Source organism: Schistocerca cancellata, chromosome 2 (genome assembly GCF_023864275.1).
Source record: "Schistocerca cancellata isolate TAMUIC-IGC-003103 chromosome 2, iqSchCanc2.1, whole genome shotgun sequence".
Taxonomy (NCBI): domain Eukaryota; kingdom Metazoa; phylum Arthropoda; class Insecta; order Orthoptera; family Acrididae; genus Schistocerca; species Schistocerca cancellata.
The window spans coordinates 798,436,255-798,457,461 of record NC_064627.1 but is presented as its reverse complement, the minus strand read 5'-3'; the positions used below and the strand labels follow the sequence as shown (position 1 = coordinate 798,457,461).

General features: G+C 39.3%; 1 protein-coding gene across 1 annotated transcript in view; it reads left to right on the top strand.

Moving 5' to 3' along the window:
- The window catches only part of LOC126162652 (probable multidrug resistance-associated protein lethal(2)03659), a 481,199-nt gene that overhangs the window by 88,906 nt on the left and 371,086 nt on the right, over positions 1-21,207 (top strand). The gene's annotated exons all lie outside the window — the stretch shown is intronic.

The window sequence follows — 21,207 nt, the reverse complement described above, 5'->3', positions numbered from 1 at the left end:
ATACAAGGGCGATGCACTTGAGGACAATATTATGGAAATGGAAGAGGATGTAGATGAAGATGAAATGGGAGATAAGATACTGCGTGAAGAGTTTGACAGAGCACTGAAAGACCTGAGTCGAAACAAGGCCCCCGGAGTAGACAACATTCCATTAGAACTACTGACGGTCTTGGGAGAGCCAGTCCTGACAAAACTCTACCATCTGGTGAGCAAGATGTATGAAATAGGCGAAATACCCTCAGACTTCAAGAAGAATATAATAATTCCAATCCCAAAGAAAGCAGGTGTTGACAGATGTGAAAATTACCGAACAATTAGTTTAATAAGCCACAGCTCCAAAATACTAACACGAATTCTTTACAGACAAATGGAAAAACTAGTAGAAGCCAACCTCAGGGAAGATCAGTTTGGATTCCGTAGAAATACTGGAACACGTGAGGCAATACTGACCTTAAGACTTACCTTAGAAGAAAGATTAAGGAAAGGCAAACCTATGTTCCTAGCATTTGTAGACTTAGAGAAAGCTTTTGACAATGTTGACTGGAATACTCTCTTTCAAATTCTAAAGGTGTCAGGGGTAAAATACAGGGAGCGAAAGGCTATTTACAATTTATATAGAAACCAGATGGCAGTTATAAGAGTCGAGGGGCATGAAAGAGAAGCAGTGGTTGGGAAGGGAGTAAGACAGGGTTTTAGCCTCTCCCTGATGCTATTCAATCTGTATATTGAGCAAGCAGTAAAGGAAACAAAAGAAAAATTCGGAGTAGGTATTAAAATCCATGGAGAAGAAATAAAAACATTGAGGTTCGCTGATGACATTGTAATTCTGTCAGAGACAGCAAAGGACTTGGAAGAGCAGTTGAACGAAATGGATAGTGTCTTGAAGGGAGGATATAAGATGAACATCAACAAAAGCAAAACGAGGATAATGGAATGTAGTTGAATTAAGTCGGGTGATGTTGAGGGTATTAGATTAGGAAATGAGACACTTAAAGTAGTAAAGGAGTTTTGCTATTTGGGGAGCAAAATAACTGATGATGGTCGAAGTAGAGAGGATATAAAATGTAGACTGGCAATGGCAAGGAAAGCGTTTCTGAAGAAGAGAAATTTGTTAACATCGAGTATAGATTTAAGTGTCAGGAAGTCATTTCTGAAAGTATTTGTATGGAAGCGAAACATGGACGGTAAATAGTTTGGACAAGAAGAGAATAGAAGCTTTTGAAATGTGTGCTACAGAAGAATGCTGAAGATTAAATGGGTAGATCACATAACTAATGAGGAAGTATTGAATAGGATTGGGGAGAAGAGAAGTTTGTGGCACAACTTGACCAGAAGAAGGGATTGGTTGGTAGGATATGTTCTGAGGCATCAAGGGATCACCAATTTAGTATTGGAGGGCAGCGTGGAGGGTAAAAATCGTAGAGGGAGACCAAGAGATGAATACACTAAGCAAATTCAGAAAGATGTTGGTTGCAGTAGGTACTGGGAGATGAAGAAGCTTGCACAGGATAGAGTAGCATGGAGAGCTGCATCAAACCAGTCTCAGGACTGAAGACCACAACAACACAATGACCTAATGCACCCTGCTGCCAGGACTGCATCCCTTCCCAAATACCTGCATTCAGGAGAATGTCTTCCATTCAGTTTGGCATTGTATATCCCCACTCCTCAGCCATTTCATGTATCTCATGTATCCACTCAGGCACTGGGGGTGATGGACCCGGATCTACAGACGTATCCTCATCAGTCGACTCTGTAACATGAAGTGCATGAATTCAGCAAAGGAACTTCATTAAACAAATATGCTCTAAAGCATAACTGCACACGGCAATACAATCTCCATCAGATATCTGTACATATACTCTGCAGTAGGATGCACAAACAGAACCACAATAATACAAGACAAAGAAATTCAGACTCACAGTTTTGAAGTGAGGAAGACTGCTGTTGCTCTCTCATCTCCTCTGCAAACTTAGGATTTATTTTTGTCAACATCTCTAGCCCGAATGCTGAAATGAAACAAGTGAATATACTGTAGGAGGGAGGGAGAGAGAGAGAGAGAGAGAGAGAGAGAGAGAGAGAGAGGGAGAGAGAGAGAGAGAGAGAGAGAGAGAGAAAGAAATAAAATTTCCATGACCGTACGCACAAGAACTGAAACAACTTTCAGTTCCATGTGCTGAAGATTGATCACACACAAAAGAAAGATAATCATAACTTACGCTGTGTCTCGGATAAGCATACATGTTTAACCTCGTTGGAACTGTGAGCGAGACCATTTACCTTCCTCTTCATGGAGTAAGAATACAGACACACACACACACACAAACACACACGCATGAATTGTGAGATGAACTAAAGATAATGAGAGAGACTGTTGGAAATCGATTCATTATATAGATGTGATGAACCAGCATCACATCATCTCAGCGTGAACCAATGGGTGGTGGTGGGAAGGGGGGGGGGGGGCTGGGCTCACTAGCAGTCCTAGTGAATGAAAGCTGAACCAGCCAGATGCTTCCAGTACCTTGAGGAGACCTGAGTCTCTGATAATTTATGGATTTACAGCGAAAGAATTCATACTATGAGTGAAGATGTTATTTGGAATACAGGCTGGATGATATTGAATTCAGCCTCTGCATTTGGAATCATTAGGTGTATTACAAGCTCAACTGCAGAGAATGCAATTAGTCCGTGAGCTTAGTGATTCTCGAAGGTAAATTCCAGGTTGCTGGTATTAAAACTAGTGTTTCTTACATTTAGCTTAGCTTCGTAAATGCTGAAGCAAATGATTTAGAAAGTCTTGAGATGGTAAAACCTAGAATTTCAGTATTTAGGAATGGTGTATAGCGGAAAACATGAAATTCTGAGCTATTTTCGTAAACAAGTTCTGTTAGGGGAAGAATTTCCATGCAGACAAGCTGAGACATCACGAAAGCTCCTACAAAAGTGAACTTTAACTATTTATGGGACACTATACAATTTGTGAGAGGTTGACTTGGCTCTTATTTTACATAGTCATGTGATGTCAGTATAACATTGAAAACCTTTTATTTGTTGAGTCACCATGCGGATGTTTTGCGGCGATGTGTCAGCCACACTGGGTACATGTGCACGGCTAAATGCAGCTCATATGTGCCATTAGGATTGGTAGGGAGAAAGCAGGCTGTGCTATTCTGGAACAAATTTCTATAGCACGATCTGTGATGTCAGTATCAACATGTATAGCATCAGCAATGGTAAACCCACATGCTGGCCAGAGGCATTTTGCATATGGGACCGGTGTGAGCTCGCCTTTGAGTTCTGTGACGTCAGCATAACACTCGAAGAACTCTAACTAGATGTGACTTTCACCTGCTTGCGGCAGCAGTGTGAGAGTGATGAATTGCACTGGCTTGCATCAGGTGCTGGCTAGCGGCAGCGGCGGCGTGTGCGCGCTCTTGGAGCCTCTGATACATTGACGTTAGTTTGAAAGCGTTTTTATATGCAACGAGTGTTTGTGCACAACATTATTTCTGGCTGTTTAAGCATTGTGAGCTTGTTGGCAGAGCATTATATATGCATTATTTCAGTGATTTATGAGTAGTTTGCAGGTCTGCACATCAGTATAACCAATTATTTCTGTGATTTACAAGTAGTCTGCAGGTCTGTATGTAGTGTAATGCACTATTTTGACAATTTATGAGTTGGTTTCGTATCCTCACATCAGTTTACTTCATTATTTACGAGTAGTTTGCATGTCTGTATGCTGTGTAGTGCATTATTTCAGTGATTTAGGAGTTGTTTGTTTATCTGCAGAGCATTTAACATGCGTTATTTCGGTAATTTACGAGTAGTTTGCAGGTCTGTAGGCTGTGTGACATGACCCCAAGCATGTCAGAGTGTGTGTCTTGTAGCAGTGTAATAAATAAACTATGTGAAATCCGCCCCTAATTAAATTGCTCGAAAATTAATAAAGTACACTGCTTCCTCTCTCCACCAGCGCAGCACAGGCTGAGTCATTTTCCCGCCATTTTCCCCCCAGACCACCAGCTAGGATTACATCAGGCGAGGGACGACAGTGCCCTCTGGTGGCAGTACTGTGTACTAGGTCAGTTGGACTCTGGACCTCATGGTGAACACACTTGATGGTGGTACTGCCTCTAATTGTTTAAATAAAGACTGCATGCAATATAAAGACTTATGTCCAACACAGGCTTAGTCATTTTCCCTTCCAGTTCCTAGGAAGAGGTGGTGGTCGGATGACTTAGGTTAGTGGAGGTAGCCCATTTTGATCTATCTTCCCGCCAAAATTCAAACTTCCTGTTAAAAGCTGCCATCTTGGATAATGGTACTTGCGTCATCAGCTGGCGTCACGGCAGCCATCTTGGGTAATGGTACTTTGGGGTGGTACCCCTGTAGCCCCACTACTGACGGGTGCAGCACTTTGACCCAATGCTAACCTCCACAGATGGACTTTGTAATCAGGTGAATGCAGCATGGATGTCTGTACCACAAGAGCCGGCCGGAGTGGCCGAGCAGTTCTAGGCGCTACAGTCTGGAACCAAGCGACTGCAACGGTCACAGGTTCGCATCCTGCCTCGGGCGTGGATGTGTGTGATGTCCTTAGGTTAGTTAGGTTTAAGTAGTTATAAGTTCTAGGGGACTGATGACCTCAGATGTTAAGTCCCATAGTGCTCAGAGCCATTTTATGTACCACAAGAGGCCATTCGTGCCTTATATGTGTCGATGACATCATGCTTGGAACAAGTTATCAGGGCTCATGGCAGACCCTGTCCTACTAGGCAACAGGACACATTCTGAATTGAGGTGACTGAAATGCTAATCAAATCTGTGGAAGATATGAATGTACATGTCCTGTGAATATGAATGCCCTACCTCTAGTCGTTCAAGGTGTTCCGTTTTTCTTATGAACATGAGTGTGTATATTGTCTGACTAATTCAGCATCAGTGAAAGGTTTCATATTTTTTTGCAAGAATATTACATACTTCATATGATGTTTTTGTGACAGCTTCATTTTGTCTAACATTGGTACAACATTTTATTGGTGACGAATTGTTGATTTTAGATGAGCAAGTTTTTCATTTGTTTAATTTGAATCTAAAGGATACACTACTCTAAATGAACTATACTTACTTGTGTAGTGGCAAAATAAATTGTATGTCTTTCATTCCCACAACCGTTTCCTAGCACATTAAGCAAACATTGTTACCTTCTTTGTGGTGACATATAAAACAAAATTCTAATTCCCATTTTTTTGGAAACTTCTATTCTATTCACATGCTCACAGATGGGATGTTTACCTATCGCACATCTCCCTAGGTAATGTGAACAAGTTTTTGCAGTGGGGACTTGAGCTCAGGCCCTGTCAGTCAGAGCACTGTTGTAATGTAAAGAATTCTCCTGTGCATATCTGGGATATAGGATGACCCAATGTCCCGAAAAACCGAGATTGTCCAGTTTTTTCATCATAACATACAGTAACCTGAAAAGTTGTTTCGATATGCTCAAATGTCCCAGAATTCAGTTTCAAACATATTTTATGAAATTGTAAGTTTTTAAAGATTTCACTCGGTTAAAGAGTATACGACACCATAAATTGATACAATTTAGCTTATTTCTCTAACCTCCATAATCCCACACAATAGTCACAGCATCAGTATTGATACACCTAAACAATAGTTTATTTTGAGTGGGTCTATGGCTGGAGATTATTAATAGTTGTATTGTTGTAACAGTTACAGGCATTGCAACTTGAAAAAAGTTGTGAAAATTGTCCGATTATCGCACCATTTATCACTATCAATGACAGAATAGTGTAGTTGTTGGTGTTATGTCAGACAAACTGCAGCAATGCTGAAACATGCCTATAAATTCAGAGACAGTTGTAAGGAATGGAATATTATCAAGAAACATCGATTGATTACAAAGGAAAGTGTTCGGTATGAAAATGTTTTATTAATATCAGTCATGGTGGGCAGTCTGACTTAGTTGATCATATTAAATCAGAGGAATGCTTTAATAGATTTAGTGCAAAGAGCTGTAATAAAACTCTACAAAATTATTTTGGTAAACCTCACTCAAGTGAAGTCACGAAAGTTCGAGCAGCCGAGCTTACACGTGGTAAAAGATAACGAAAGCATTAGGCAGTATTCACATGGGGGTACTTATGTCTCGGAGTGACTGAGACACTCTGCAACCAAGAGACCTGGCATGCATATTTAGATGGGGTCATTCACACGGGGATACTTCAGTAGTGGCGCTCCAGTCGCCAGGACTTGGATGCCATGTGACCCAACGTGCTAGGTGCCTAGTCTCCCAGTCTCTCGGTTGCATTCGTACCATTGGGTTGTGCAATGTGCAAACAGATGTTTAATTTGAAATTCGTGGGAGAAGTAGAGAAATATCTGGAACTATAAAATTACAAATTAAAAGGGTATTCAAGGAAGGAGGTGTCAGAGAGAGCATGGCACGAAGTAGCCATGGAAGTTGATCTATCAGGTAAGTTCATTATCAGTAATTAAAATTTTTAACATAAAATAAGTATGCTCTACTTACCATGCTTTAATACCAATTTTATTGACAAACTAACCAGTGATTTATAAGCACCCACCATATAATGAATATAATAAAATAGTAACAAAAACGTTTTTAATTGTGTATTAATATGTAAATGGAAATGTAAAGAAATTCATTTATAAATTTTACAGAAATACTTATCACACACAAAAATTTTTGTAAAGAAAGAGAATTATAGTAGATTGTGATTATTTTTGATGCAGTATTTCCACTGCCATGAGAGGGAAGCACAATGTGTCAGAAGGTAGTTGGCTAAATAATTCCTTACTTCATAAGCAGTAGAATGAGGATACACTGCAATGTCTTTCCCTTGCTGGGTTCTGACTGTGGGCGTTTCCAAGCTGTTGCACTGTTGTTCACCACAACTGTATGGGATACCGTCATGTTTTTGCATGAAATTATGCAGTATGCACACAGATTTTGTTATGTCACTACACTTCCTGTAGTTGAAGAACAAATAGGACTGCTCAGGATTTGGAACTTCTGTGTCAGCATTCCAAATGCATATTCGACAGATTTTCTTCCTCTGCTTAATCTATGATAATAAATTCTATTCACATTATCAAGTGTTCTTTCTAGGTACGGTGGCATCAAGTGGCATGATAATGTAAACACTTCATCTCCTACAATCTAATAAGGGAAATTATATTCATTTTCATCATCTGTAAATCTTCCATTTGTAATCCAGTGTTTGGTTGCTGAAGCACAAAATATCCCTCCATCACTATTTCTACCTGCATAATCAGTTTCAATGATTATGGGAAACCATCAGCATCACTGCATGCCAACAATACTCTGGTACTGTTTACAGCTGAAGTTAGCTGAATCCGTCCCAGCTAATTTTTCACTGTGGATATGTTTCCCGTCCAATGCACCTAAACTATTATGCAACCTTTAACCTACAATTTAAATTATTCTCACTGTAAGGATGAACCCACAACTTTTCCTTCTGTACCAGCAGTAATAATAATACTATATTATAATATGATCATCACTAATAGAGTCACTAGACATAGTACTACTGGGGCACAGTGAACAAAACAGTGTGCTACATAAGTTCTTTGCCCATAGCTTTGCCAAGTGCTTTAATTTTCTGTTCACACTGCAAGCGGCTTGGCAGTATAGGAGACTTGTGTCGTGCCTGTGTGAATGTGATTGGCCTCTCGAGTTGCCCAGTCCCTCAGTCTCTCTGTTGTCAGGTAGCTGGGGACCTGATTTGAATAGCCCCATGTGAATAGGGCCTTAGCTCTAGTGATTGTTCTAATGTGCCTAACAGTGTTATATTTAGATGATTCTTCCATTGCAAAAAAGTTTAGTTCAGCAAGAACTAAAGTATCAGCCTCAGTAAAAGAAGGCATTACTCCCCAGAGTTTAAAGGAAAGCTTCGAGAACATCTAAAAGTCTGTTTTCTATGGGTTATTCACTGATGCTTCCAATCATGAACTGCTACAATATTTCCGTTTGTTGTTCAGTTTTTCTATATTAATGAACTGATTTGCTCCAAACTTTTGAAGGCGAGTTCTGTACCTAAAGAAACATCTGATTAAAGTTTAACATTTTGTATGAATACCGCTGAAACCTTTGATTTTGAAAAAAAAAATAAATGTGTGGCATTTTGTGGAGACTGTACAAAGTTCAACTGTGGTGGTTTAAAAAGACAAAGCAAATGCATCGTATTTATAAAATTAAAGACAACATTGCATGAAAATATTGTAGGGCTATGCTGCCATGCACATCTTTTGCACAGTTGTGTGCAGGCATCTGCTGATGATAGTTTGAGCTGTGATGCTGAAACTATCTCAGATCACGGAAGATCTGGGAAACTATCATTATTCTACTATTCTTGTACTTTTCTATATACAAAAGAACAGAGAGGTTTAAGGAGCTTTGCGACTATGTAGAAACTGAATACATGAATCTACATGTATACACTGCAAATCACCATGAGGTGCATGGCAAAGGATACATCACATTGTACCAGTTATTAAGGTTTCTTTCCACTCCATTCACATATGAATTGTGGGAAGAATGATTGCTTGAATGCCTCTGTGCGTGTAGTAATTATTTTACTCTTATTCTCACGATCCCTCTGTAAGTGATTCATAGGGGATTGTAGTATATTCCTAGAGTCATCATTTAAAGCTGGTTCTTGAAAATTTGTTAATAGTCTTTCTCAGGATAGTTTACGTCTGTCTTCAGGAGTCTTCCAGTTCAATTCCTTCAATGTATCTATGACTCTCTCCCACGGACGAAACAAACCTGTGACCATTCGTGCTGCCCTTCTTTGTATACATTCAATCTCCCCTGTTAGTCTTAGTTGGTATGGATCCCATGCACTTGAGCAACTATGGGACGCACAAGTGATTTGTATGCAATCTCCTTTTTAGAGTGATTAGATTTCCCCAGTATTCTAATAATTAATCAAATGTAATGTGTCACTCAAAAACCTGCTATTTCCAGCAGTTGAATGAACATCAGACTGTTTTTAAACCCTGAAATTTTTTTCTCTTAGTGAAGGCTCTGTGTCCCTTTCTTTCTCTCACACTGTCATTGTCTATGATCTTGCTATAGCACAACCACTGTCTAATGCATTCCAGTATTTATTACTTTTCTGTCTTGTTCCCACTGCCACTGACTCCTATCTCAGCATAAAAAAGCACTAATATGTTCACATGACAAAATTTTAGGGAAATTTTGTAAAGGTGCTGAGGAAGGTAGAATGACGCATCTGGTACAGCACTTTTCCGTTAGAATCTTTGAAAACACGAGCATATTAACTTTTTTTGTGCAACGATAAGAGCATTTTTCTGCTATGCATGACGTGTTCACAGTTGTGAATGCGGACAACCATCAGCTATTTAATGGTGTATGGCAATGAAAATTTATGCCGGACCGGGACTCAAACCCAGATTTTCCGCTTATTGCGTGTGGCCACCTTACCATTTGGCTCCTCAAGCATAACTCACACCCAAACCCAAACTTCCATATGTTGTCAAACATGTGTCTACAACCAGTACTTGTACATCCATTGTGTATATTCCCGTAGAGGGGAGACAGTTTACTTGAAAGTCACATACCTGTTGCAGGTGGATAATTATGATATTGCAGTGCTTGTGTTATTTCAAACTATGATGCACAATATTCCTTCAGACATGTTTTTTGGGTTTTCTCAGGAACTACCAATGAACTAAATGGTGCCTCAATAAGTCCCTTAAGATCCACCTCTAATATGAAAAGAACCAACCGTTTTGTTTCTTTTGCTGAGCTAGAGGAAATGCGTATTATTCAAACTTTGACCCTGTAGGACAGTTACAGTAAAATGATCCTTCTGCTGTGTTTAGAAATGGTTCCTGACCCAAAGGCTATCCAACACACTTAAACTTACACTTCTATCACCAATAGAACCTAAGGTATGAGCCCCAGAAAAATCTTGTTTTTATGCATGGCGTTATGGAACATATCAGGCAGTTCATGCCATCACATGTGTAAGTTTGTGTGGTATCATGGAGTAAATCCATGCATTGTTGACCTTGAAGCTGTGCCTCTGCATCTTTACTGCAGTCAATCTGTGCAGAGGATCTTGATGCGTAATAGGTAGCCAGCAACTAAGTTTTCTGCACCATGCAGGTGCCTAAGATTGGTCATAAATAGACTGCGGATGTTAGGTAAAGACCTATTTTGTTCCTAAGTTCCTATTTGCATAAAAATTTTTACGTATGCGTTTCATGACTATTTACACTTAACAGCGTTAATTCTATAGGACCTAAAAAAGCCTATTTCGACGTTAGTGCCTATTTTTGCCTATTTCAGCTTTAATATCCTAAAAAGTGCCGATTTCATCATATAAGACAGTGGCTCCAAGTTTTTCCACACTATACGACAGATGGAAAAAATATTTTCTGCCCAGCGTGCAGCAAGGAGGCTAGTTGATATGCGCTCATGCTTCGTATTTGCCTAACACTTCGGTCTTTTTTTATTTTTGTATATCGCTATCCCTGTTAACACCAAATACTCTTTATAGGTGTTTTATTATTCATATGTAAAAAATAGATCACGAATCTTTAGGTTAAAACCTATTTTTTTCCTAAGCTCCAATTTGCATATAAGTTGGTACTTAAGCGATTCGTGACTAACTAAACTGAATACCGTTAGTTCTATAGGACCTAAAATTGCGTATTTCGATGTTGACGCCTAATTTTGCCTATTTCGGCACCAAAATCCTAAAAAGTACCTATTTCGTTAATCTGGCATAGAGTTCTTGTGTTTTCAAAGATTAGAAGAAGGAAGTAAACTTAGGGCTTTACGTCTCGTCGAAGGTGAAGGTCGTTAGAGACTGTTTACAATTCCTTTGCTTGCCTTACTACCAACAGCACTCGGCACGGTTGAATGGTCATCCATCCAAGTACGCGCCGAGCGCAACAGTGCTTAACTTCGGTGTGCGAATGGGAACTGGTCAAAGATTTGAGTTACACGTTAGAATCGAACGTGGGAGTACTAAATGTTATATTTGAAAATATTTCGTTCATAGGATTCTGGCCAGCTGTGTATTTTTGCAAAGAAATGGTTTCATAGGCCTTAAGCTGAGCACGGATTAAAAAATCATAATGTTAATGGTAGACGCCCTCTATAGCTAAATTACTGCCCTTCGTGCATTTTCTCGCTGCTACCTACAGGTAGTCCTATCAAACTACTCTGTTTCGTGAAAGGTATTATACGTGAATTTTCCGATTCCAAAAATAATTTGCCAGTAGTGAGATGTTTTCATCTGAATCACCGGTAGATTCCATTCGCTTGTTCAGAAGGGGCGGCCATCTGTCAGATGCCATATGTCCAGCAACGAGTACGGTACTTCCCCTCCAGCTTTCATGCAACGCAGTAAAAGGAAAAAAAAAAAAAAAGTCATCATTCAGTTTTTCCCAGCGAAAACAAATCAGTACATTGTGTAGCGACCGACGTGTTAAGTGGTACTGACGTTCTAAGTGCAAAATAAATTCTAGTTTCTGTGTGAGAATACTACGCCATGCCAAAAAGAGCTAGTTCAAAGTCTACTTATATAAGGCAGTGGCTGCAAGATTTTCCGCATTATACAACAAATGGGAAAATTATTTTCTGCCAAGCATGCAACTAGGAGGTTAGTTGATGTTTTTCTGAGACTTCTTATTTTCCTGTCACTTAGGATTCTTTTTTATCGCTATCCTTTAGTAATACGAAATACTCTTTATATGCGATTCTAAATTGCATTTCCCTTTTCTCTCGTATTAGGTTTCGAGTGTTCAGAAATCTCACTTAACTCAGCATGCAGATGGAATCGCACATAAAGCTAATGTTGAACGAAAGTCAAAATTGAAGTAAACTCTTTTAACCAATAACTCTGGTGAATCCTCCAAAAAAAAAAAAAAAAAAAAAAAAAACAAGTTCTGCAGTGCTTTGTGTCATGCACTTGTGGCAGCAAACATCCCCTTTCGGAAACTAGAAAACCCTATTTTCAGAGGTTTTCTTGAGAAGTACTGCCATCAGTCTATTCCTGCAGAGTCAACTTTACGTAAGAATTATGTGGATTCAGCTTACAATGCTGCATTGCACAGAATCCGAGATGATGTTGGATAATCTTGTATATGGATTTCTGTGGATGAACTACTGACAGTCTTGGCCGTTACATTGCAAACCTGATTATTGGCAAGCTAGATCCAGATGCTCCATCCAGGGCTCATTTGATTACTCAAAACAGCTTGCAAAAACTAAACAACGAACAATAGCACAGTTTGTGAACAATGGGCTTAAGGTGCTATACCCAAACAGAGTGGATGAGAATAAGGTGCGTCTGGCAGTCACTGATGCTGCTGCATATATGATAGAAGCGTTTCAACTATTAAAAGTATTCTACCCATTGATGCTGCACATAACTTGTGTAGTGCATGGGATCAACCGCATAGCAGAGCAAGTAAGGCTACAATTTCCTAAAGTAAATAAAGTAATATCTATGGTGAAGAAAATTTTTTTTAAGGCACCATCAAGAATACAGGCATTCAAAGAACAGCTTCCAGATGTCCAATTGCCACTAGAGCCTGTTGTCACCCGCTGGGGCACATGGCTGATAGCAGCAGAATACTATAGTACGCATCTCTCAACTGTCCAGAAGGCGGTTGAAAATATACCGAAGGAGCAATGGAGTTACTCAAAGATTCTTCTTTAAAACGGGACTTATCTTACATTAGGGCCCACTACACATTTATGGCAAGAATAATTTCACAATTGGAAGGCTCAGGGAGACCTATCTATGACAATATTTCTTTTTGCTTGAAGAAGTCAAAATGAAAATTAATGAAGCGCCAGGTGAAGTAGGGGAAAAAGTACGGGCAAAAATGCAAACGGTTTTGCAGAAGAACACTGGCCTGAAGGAGTTGTGTGCAGCTGCCGACATACTTAGTGGAAAATCCAGCACTCCTGACTGCAGCATTCCTGTCCAAATGAAGTACACCCCTGTCACATCTGTTGATGTAGAATGTTCTTTTTCAGCGTATAAATAGATTCTGACTGTCAAGCACCACAGTTTTTCACTAGAAAACCTAGAAAAGATTTTGGTTATTTATTGTGAAGCCAACTATGGTCAGAATGTGTGAAACAAAAAATTTATTAATTAAACCATTGCCACATCTTTTTTACGGAGATATTTATCTTGCAGGAACTCAAAAAATTTGAGTTACGTCCAACATTAATGTTGTAGATTGCTGTGCTGTGTAACGGTGTAAATATTCATTCTCCTTGTTTTAATGACTAAAAAGATGTTCATACTGTGAACACTGTGTATTTTAATTTATTTTTATTTTCTCTGCATCATTTTTATTAGAGCCTATTTCAGGTTTTATATAGCCTAAATGAACTACTGAAAGAGCCTATTTTAGGTGCCTAAAACACACTTTTTTACGACCTAAAAATCCGTGGTCTACTCATAAACCATGCTGTATAATTGAGGTGGCAGAATCATCAAGGATTACAGACCAGATCTGCTAAACGTCAATGGTCGATGTAGTTGTTGAATGGCCTTGTTTCCGTGTCACCTTTGAAGTGATGAATTGCTTCAAACATTGCCAGTAGTTCACGGCTGTAGGCTGGCCTTTTACACTGTGAAGCAGTCAGTTTATGTGAGAAACTGGAGTGGCTGCTGTATGCCTGCCACTACTTGTTGCAGAACCATTCCAACAGCGATGTCACTCAAATCGGTAGTAATCATGCATTGGGGGTGCAGAAGTGGGTATGCCAATGTTGTAGATGTGACACATGCAAGGAGTCCATTCAAGCTTAAGTTTGGTGGTAATATTCTTGCGTGCAAGAACTACTGTGAATGGTGCTCAAATGGTGGCTGCATGAGGGAGATGGTGAAGTAGAAATTAATTATCTTGAGGAAACAATGTAACTTACAAAAGTCCTATACTGACAGCAGTTGGGAACTACATATGTTCATTGTGGTGTAGGGCAAATACCAGCTTTTTTGATGATGTGTCCAAGAAGCACAACTACAGGCTTCCAAAATTGGCATATATTATCATTAATCACTACATCATTGACAACAAGTGTGTTGGGAACTTGTTTAAGATGCAGTTTCTGGGAAGCCCATGAACTATCAGAAAGTGCCATGATCCCAGCCTGTAAAAGTTTGACTGCCTCTATGGCAATATGAAGTTTGTCTGGTGGTACTTGTATGGCCTGTGGTCCACAGGATGACCTAGGATGACAGTAAACATGTGGAATGTTCTGTTGCGAGTAGCACATTATGTAAATAATGCTTACATTTGTACGGAGGGCATATGAGAATTCGATGTTTCAGTGGGAGCTCAAGAGCAGGAAGCTCTTTACTGATCTGGGTCGTGTTTGGAAATTGTGTGAATGCAGATGCTGCTGGGGAGGATGCTGTTGTAATACTGAGATCAAGTGGAGATGGCATGGTGGAGTCATCCAGAACAGGCATCAGTGAATGTTGTGTGTGAGAACCATCCAGGCAACAGTGTGTGGCATTGAGTTCCTCCAACACTTGGCAGATTGCATGACATATAGCACTCTGTTCATCCTGTGGACCTAATGATTCCAGTCTCATGTCAAAATAATGCAGTTGCAGTTTGATGAGGGATACGATGCATTCATGCAGGTGTTGTTGATATTAATTGGTCAAGACCCAATGTTGAGTGCCATCTGGAAGAATGCTAGTGTACACACCCACAATACAAGAAGGCAGAATGAAGTACGGAGCATACCCCACCGACTGGCAATGCTAGAAAAAGGACCCCAGTACTCTGGTATCAGACTACTAAGAAGTCTGCCCAAAAACATTCAAGATAGTGTACTTCACAATGACTTTCCAAAGAAACTTAGACTATCTCATTGAAAAAGAGTTTAACAGTGTTGCGGAATACTTATGCCATTAAATTTGTATATATTGTTATTCATTATCAGTGATGTAAAACTGAAAGCTTAAGGTGTAGAAAAATAAGTGATAATGAATGTTAATAATTTGACATGTCCTATATTACACGTACATTTACTGTACACAATGTAATCTTACAGGATCAAGTAAAATTCAATTCAGTTCAATTCAAAAGTGGTAGAGCCGTACTATGCCATTGGGCAGGGGGGGGGGGGGGGGGGGGAGATAACCAATGATGCCAATAATGAAGCGGCCACTGTCCTGATGGATCAGATTACTGCGAAACAAGTCCAGTAACAGTCATAAATTGCCAAGGAAGTCAGTGCAAAGCACCAGATCATGGACATCTGTGTTAAGGAGGTTCCTTGTAAAAAGTTTCCCAAGACTGAGATCCGCAGCATGAGGCTTGGCCCATAAACTGTGATGGAAGAGTCGTTCACCACACAAAGCTGTGTGGCAGAAACAGCACTCAGTATTTGAAGGTAGACTTGGAGGTGAGGTACTCATGTTGGAACAGATTTCAGTGAGGAAATATTTTTGACAGATGCTGTCAAATATGTAGAGTCTGCTACAGTGTGGTGATGGTGGTGGGGAAGAGGTTTAGTTAATGTGATGTGAAGCAAAGTGACTTCAAAAGGCCTTTGTGATCCAGTGCACCTATTAGAGACCACGTATGACTGTTGGATGGTCACATGGTGGGTGGCAGTTCAACAGAGTCTCGCTGAATTGCATTTGGAACCATCAAAACTGTCCCCTTACTGCCATGACAGTGTGCAGCACATGTTTGCCAGTTGTGGGGATGTTGTGGTTGCATGAAGGTCACCGTCCCCTGTGGCAGTCAGGTTAGCTCAGTACAGCTTAGCTGTAGTGAGGCATCGTGTGCAATATGGCTGAAGTGAGAGATGTTTAGTGGTATTGTTGTTTGCAGTATTTATACATTGTTGAAGTTATGAAATCATAAAGTATCTGCATGTTTATTTCTGCTTGCAGTGCAGCAACTCATATTCATGAAAAATCATTTCAAGTTTTGCTTGAGGCAGAAACTTGATAACGCAAGGGCTCAGGGCATGATGTCTGGCCTCAGTTTGAAACCCACTAGTGTGTGTAGCTGGCACCAAAACTGTGGAGACGTCCTGCCCACCATCTATTCATCACAAATAACTTATTGTAACTGTTGCTCCTGTGTTGGGAGAGACGTTTGAGAAGAGCAGTTTTCAAGGGAAGGAATTTATTATCAACTAGGGGTGAAAGAATAATGTCACTGATCACATCTGCATGTTCACTGAAGTGACTGAATAACATGATGAATTTGACACTGTCATTCGATATATTTGTGACAAGGATGTTCGCAACAGTTGCGAACCAGACAATGGGTTGATCCGGGTGAAATGGCAGCAGGTTAGGTTGTGCACTGTAACAGTTGGGGATGTTGTTGCTGAATGGTCATGCCAGTAACCAAGGCAAAATCCAGAGTGGTACATGGATGAATGCTCAGTACCCAGAAGCAGCAGGGCCATAGATGCAGTAAGAACATCTGAGAATTGTGTGGCAGTGTGGGCCACATTGTGCAGTGAAATGGGTTGAACGTGTTTGAATGCAGGATACGAACACATCAACAATAGCAAACATTGAAAACTGTGGCCATTTGAGCAGCTGAAGCACAGTAGTTGTCTGGCCTGTATGCAGAATATAGTCTGGAATGAAATCACCATTTCCTTTGTTTGGTACCATTGTCCAATTCTGTAGCAAGCCATTGACAAAAGTGGTGTTTGGTTTTGAAGAATATTGCTTACTGTGGACTCAGCTGTAAAACACTGCACACCTCCATATGGAAATTGTCCTATCTTGAGAACTGCAACGTACGGCAGTTGCATAGAGGCTGCATTGTCAATACGTAGTACCTGAAGCTGGGAACAAAGGAGTGAAAAATGACCCATATGTGGTTGTCGTGTGCCTCTAATTCAGAATCTTACCCTGGGATAAGGTAAGGGTGACAATTAGTAGTGACACAGTGCTGGTTAGAATACTCTTTATTTATCACATGGCGCAGATACAAAAGTATATCACACTGCTTGGCAGTCCACCTTACTAAGATATGCTTGGCAAGGAGCCAAGAACAAAGTAGATGGTCAAAGAAGTTCCTCTCTCACGGTGTTCCCACATATGGAACACTTACATTAATGCTAGCAGTTGTCAGTAACAGCTGATATTTCATCAGTTCCATGTACACCGCTTTCTCCAGCCTCACCAATGATAAATCCATCAACATCACAGTCTGAGCAATACATGCTGCTTACAAACTAGCATGTCTTCACTCCTTGGCATTTTTTATATGAACAATCACTACTAAACTGGCTGAGTTCATGAAAGAACATAGAAGAACTGTCCACCTTGTAAACACACAGTTGCTGAATATTCTGTACATCTTGACTCAATGTATGTGAGTGTCTGATGCACCAAAAGGGCTATTTAGGTCTTCTTACCCAATACTAGTTCCCCTAAGCTCCAGAGAAGGGAACTAATCCCACAAAATTTCATCACACCCTGACAGACTTTTGGACTTATGCTCCATTAGCACCCCCTCATTTTTTACAGTTATAAAATTTTATTTATTTATTTTTGAAGATTTTTCTAATTATTTTTTACTTTATTATCTTCTCTCTTCTCTCCTGTATACAATCTTTGGTTTTCCTCTGTCTCTTTTTTACATTTCCCACCTAATTCTTTATTACATAATATTAAAAATTAATTTTTCCTCATCTTATTTCATCTTTACTTCTCACTCTGTTCTTATTATCAGCTGTGTACTGAATCCTTCACAGTTCTTACCAGTGATTGATCTCCTACTCCATCTGACACCTGTCTGTTTATCTTTGATTCCTTTATCTTCACTGCAGGTTGGTCCCTCATATCATGGGGCCTGAGTGATCTGGCCCTCCTTTCTTTATACAGGAATTCCTGAGGAATGGATCAATAATTCTGAAAGATAGGGTAGTTCTTTCTTTATCTGTGTGTGCATGTGTCTAGTGACTCTACTTAGAATTTTGTCCTCTGAAGTTAAGTGCTGGCTAGCCATGCTGTGTGCTTGTTATTTTGTAGCTTTCTCAAGTGAATTTTGCTTTTGATAAAAATAATTATCTAAGTGACTGATATTTCAGTCATAAAAAAGTGAGATATTGGAACAAGCAAAAAGATAATGATGACAACAGAATTTGAAAGTTCTTATGCATTGTTGATTTTGGGATTATGTGAATACCATTACACATTTTGCAAAAGAAATTTTCAGTTCAATTAAGAAGAGTAACACAATCCAAAATATGAACATTTTCTTAGATTGTCTTCCCCTTTTAGATTAATTGGACTTAAGTGTTGACATTGTCTATTAGTTTACCTTTCAATTTTCTTACCTGGCCAGCATAAGGTATAATACCTGTATACACATAAAAGGAAATACTATGTTTAGATTTATTTTTACGTGTTTGCTGTTGTTGTTGTGATCTTCAGCCCAAAAACTGGTTTGATGCAGCTCTCCATGCTACACTATCCTCTTCATCTCTGAGTAACTACTGAATCTACATGCTTCTGAATCTGCTAATTGTATTCATCTGTTGGTCTCCCTCTACAGTTTTTACCCCCCCACATTTCTCCTTAATACTAAACTGGTCATCCCCTGATGTCTCAAAATGTATCTTATCAACTAATCCCTTCTTTGGGTCAGGTTGTGTCTCCCCAATCTTCTTCAGTACCACCTTATTAGTTATGTGATCTACCCGTCCAGTCTTCAACATTCTTCTGTAGTACAACATTTCGAAAGCTTCTATTCTGTTGCTATCTAAACTATTTATCATCTATGTTTTGCTTCCATACATCACTATACTCCAGACAAATACCTTCAGGAAAGACTTCAGAGCACTTAAATGTGTATTTGATATTTATAAATTTCTCTTCTTCAGAAATACTTTTCTTGCCATTGCCAGTCTACATTTTATATCCTCTCTACTTCAGCCATCATCAGTTATTTTGCTGCCCAAATAGCAAAACTCTTGTAATACACTGAGAGTCTCATTTCCTAATCTAATTCCCTCAGCATCAACTCATTTTATTCGACTACATTCAATTACCAGTTTTTGCTTTTGTTGATGTCATCTTATATCCTCCTTTCAAGACACTGTCCATACTATTCATCTGCTCTTCCAAGTCCTTTGCTGTCCCTGAAAGAATTTCAATGTCATCAGCAGACCTCAAAGTTTTTATTTCGTCCTCTTGAACTTTAATTCCTACTCCTTGTTTTCCTTTTCTGCTGGTTCAGTGTACAGATTGAATAATGTGGGTGGTCTGCTACAACTTTGTCTCACTCCCTTCTCTACCACTGCTTCCTTCTCATGTTCCTCAACACTTATTACTGCTTTCTGGTTTCGGTACAAGTTGTAAATATCCTTTTGCTCCCTGTATTATATGCCTACTACCTTCAGAATTTCAAAGAGAGTATTCCAGTCAACATTGTCAAAAGCTTTCTTTAAGTTGACATATGCTATAAACATACGCTTGCCTTATAGGGTCAGTATTGCCTCAAGTGTTCCTCATTTCTCCAGAATCCAAAGTGGTCTTCCCCTGTCAGCTTCTATCAGTTTTTCCGTTCTTCCGTAAAGAATTGGTGTTAATAGTTTACAATCATGACTTATTAAACTTATAGTTTAATGATTTTTGTACCTATCAGCAACTGCTTGCTTCAGAATTGGAATTATTACATTCTTCTTGAAGTTTGATGGTATTTCATCTGTGCCACACATTTTGTGCACCACATGGAAGAGTTTTGTCATGGCTGGCTCTCCCAAGGCTATCAGTAGTTTAGATGGAATACCATCTACTCCTGGGGCCTCATTTCTGCTTAGATTTTCCAGAGTTATGTTAAATTCTTCTCACAGTACTGTATCTCCCTTCTCATCTTCATCTACATCCACTTCCCTTCCTATGATATTACCTTCAAGCTCATTTCCCTTGTATAGATCCTTTATGTACCCCTCCATCTTCAGTTTTCCCTTCTTTGTTTAGCACTGGTTTTCCATCTCAGCTCTTGATGTTCATACAGCTGTTTCTATTTTCCTCAAATGCTTCATTAATTTTCCTGTAGGTGGTATCTATCTTTCCTCTAATGAAATATGCTTCTATGTCCTTATATTTGTCTTGTAGCCATTCCTGCTTAGCAATTTTGCACTTCCTGTCAATCTAATTTTTTAAACATTTGTATTCCCTTGCCTGTTTCATTTGCTGCATTTTTAAGTTTTCTCTTTTCATCAGTTAAATTCAATATGTCTTGTGTTATCCAAGGATTTCTACGAGTCCTTGTTTTTTTAAAAATATATATTTGATCCTCTGCTGCCATCACCGTTTCATCTCTGAAAGCCACCCATTCATCTTTTACTAAATTCCTTTCCCCTGTTCCACTCGACCATTGCCTAATGCTCCCTCTGAAACTCTCATCTGTCTCTAGTTCTTTCAACTTATCCAGGTCCCATCTCTTTAATTTTCTACCTTTCCCCAATTTTTTCAGTTTTAATCTACAATTCATAACCAATAAATTGTGGTCAGAGTTCACATCTGCTACTGGAAATGTCTTACAATTTAAAATCTGGTTCCTAAATCTCTGTCCAACCATAATGTAATAAATCTGAAATCTTCAGCTATCTCCAGACCTCTTCCATGTATACAACCTTCTTTTATTATTCTTAAACCAAGTGTTAGTGACGATTATATTATGCTCTGAGCAAGATTTTATCAGGTGGCTTCCTCTTTCATTCCTTTCTCTGAGTCCATATTCACATACTTTCCAGCTCCCTTCAAAATTAAATGTTGGTCTTCTTTAACTATCTAAGTGATTTCTTTTATTTCATCATACATTTCTTCAATCTCTTCCTCATCTGCAGAGCTATTTGGCATATAAGCTTGTGCTACATGCTACTACACAGGGCTTTGTGTCTGTCTTGGCTACGATATTGTATTCACTATGGTGTTCGTAGGAACTTAGCCGCATTCTTATTTTCTTATTCATTATTAAACTCATTTCTGCATGACCCCTATTTGATTTATATTTATAACCCTGTATTCACTTGACCAGAAGTCTTGTTCCTCCTGCCACTGAATTTCACTAATTCCCACTATAGCTAACTTCAACCCATTCACTTCCCTTTTTAAATTTTCTAAGCTACCTGCC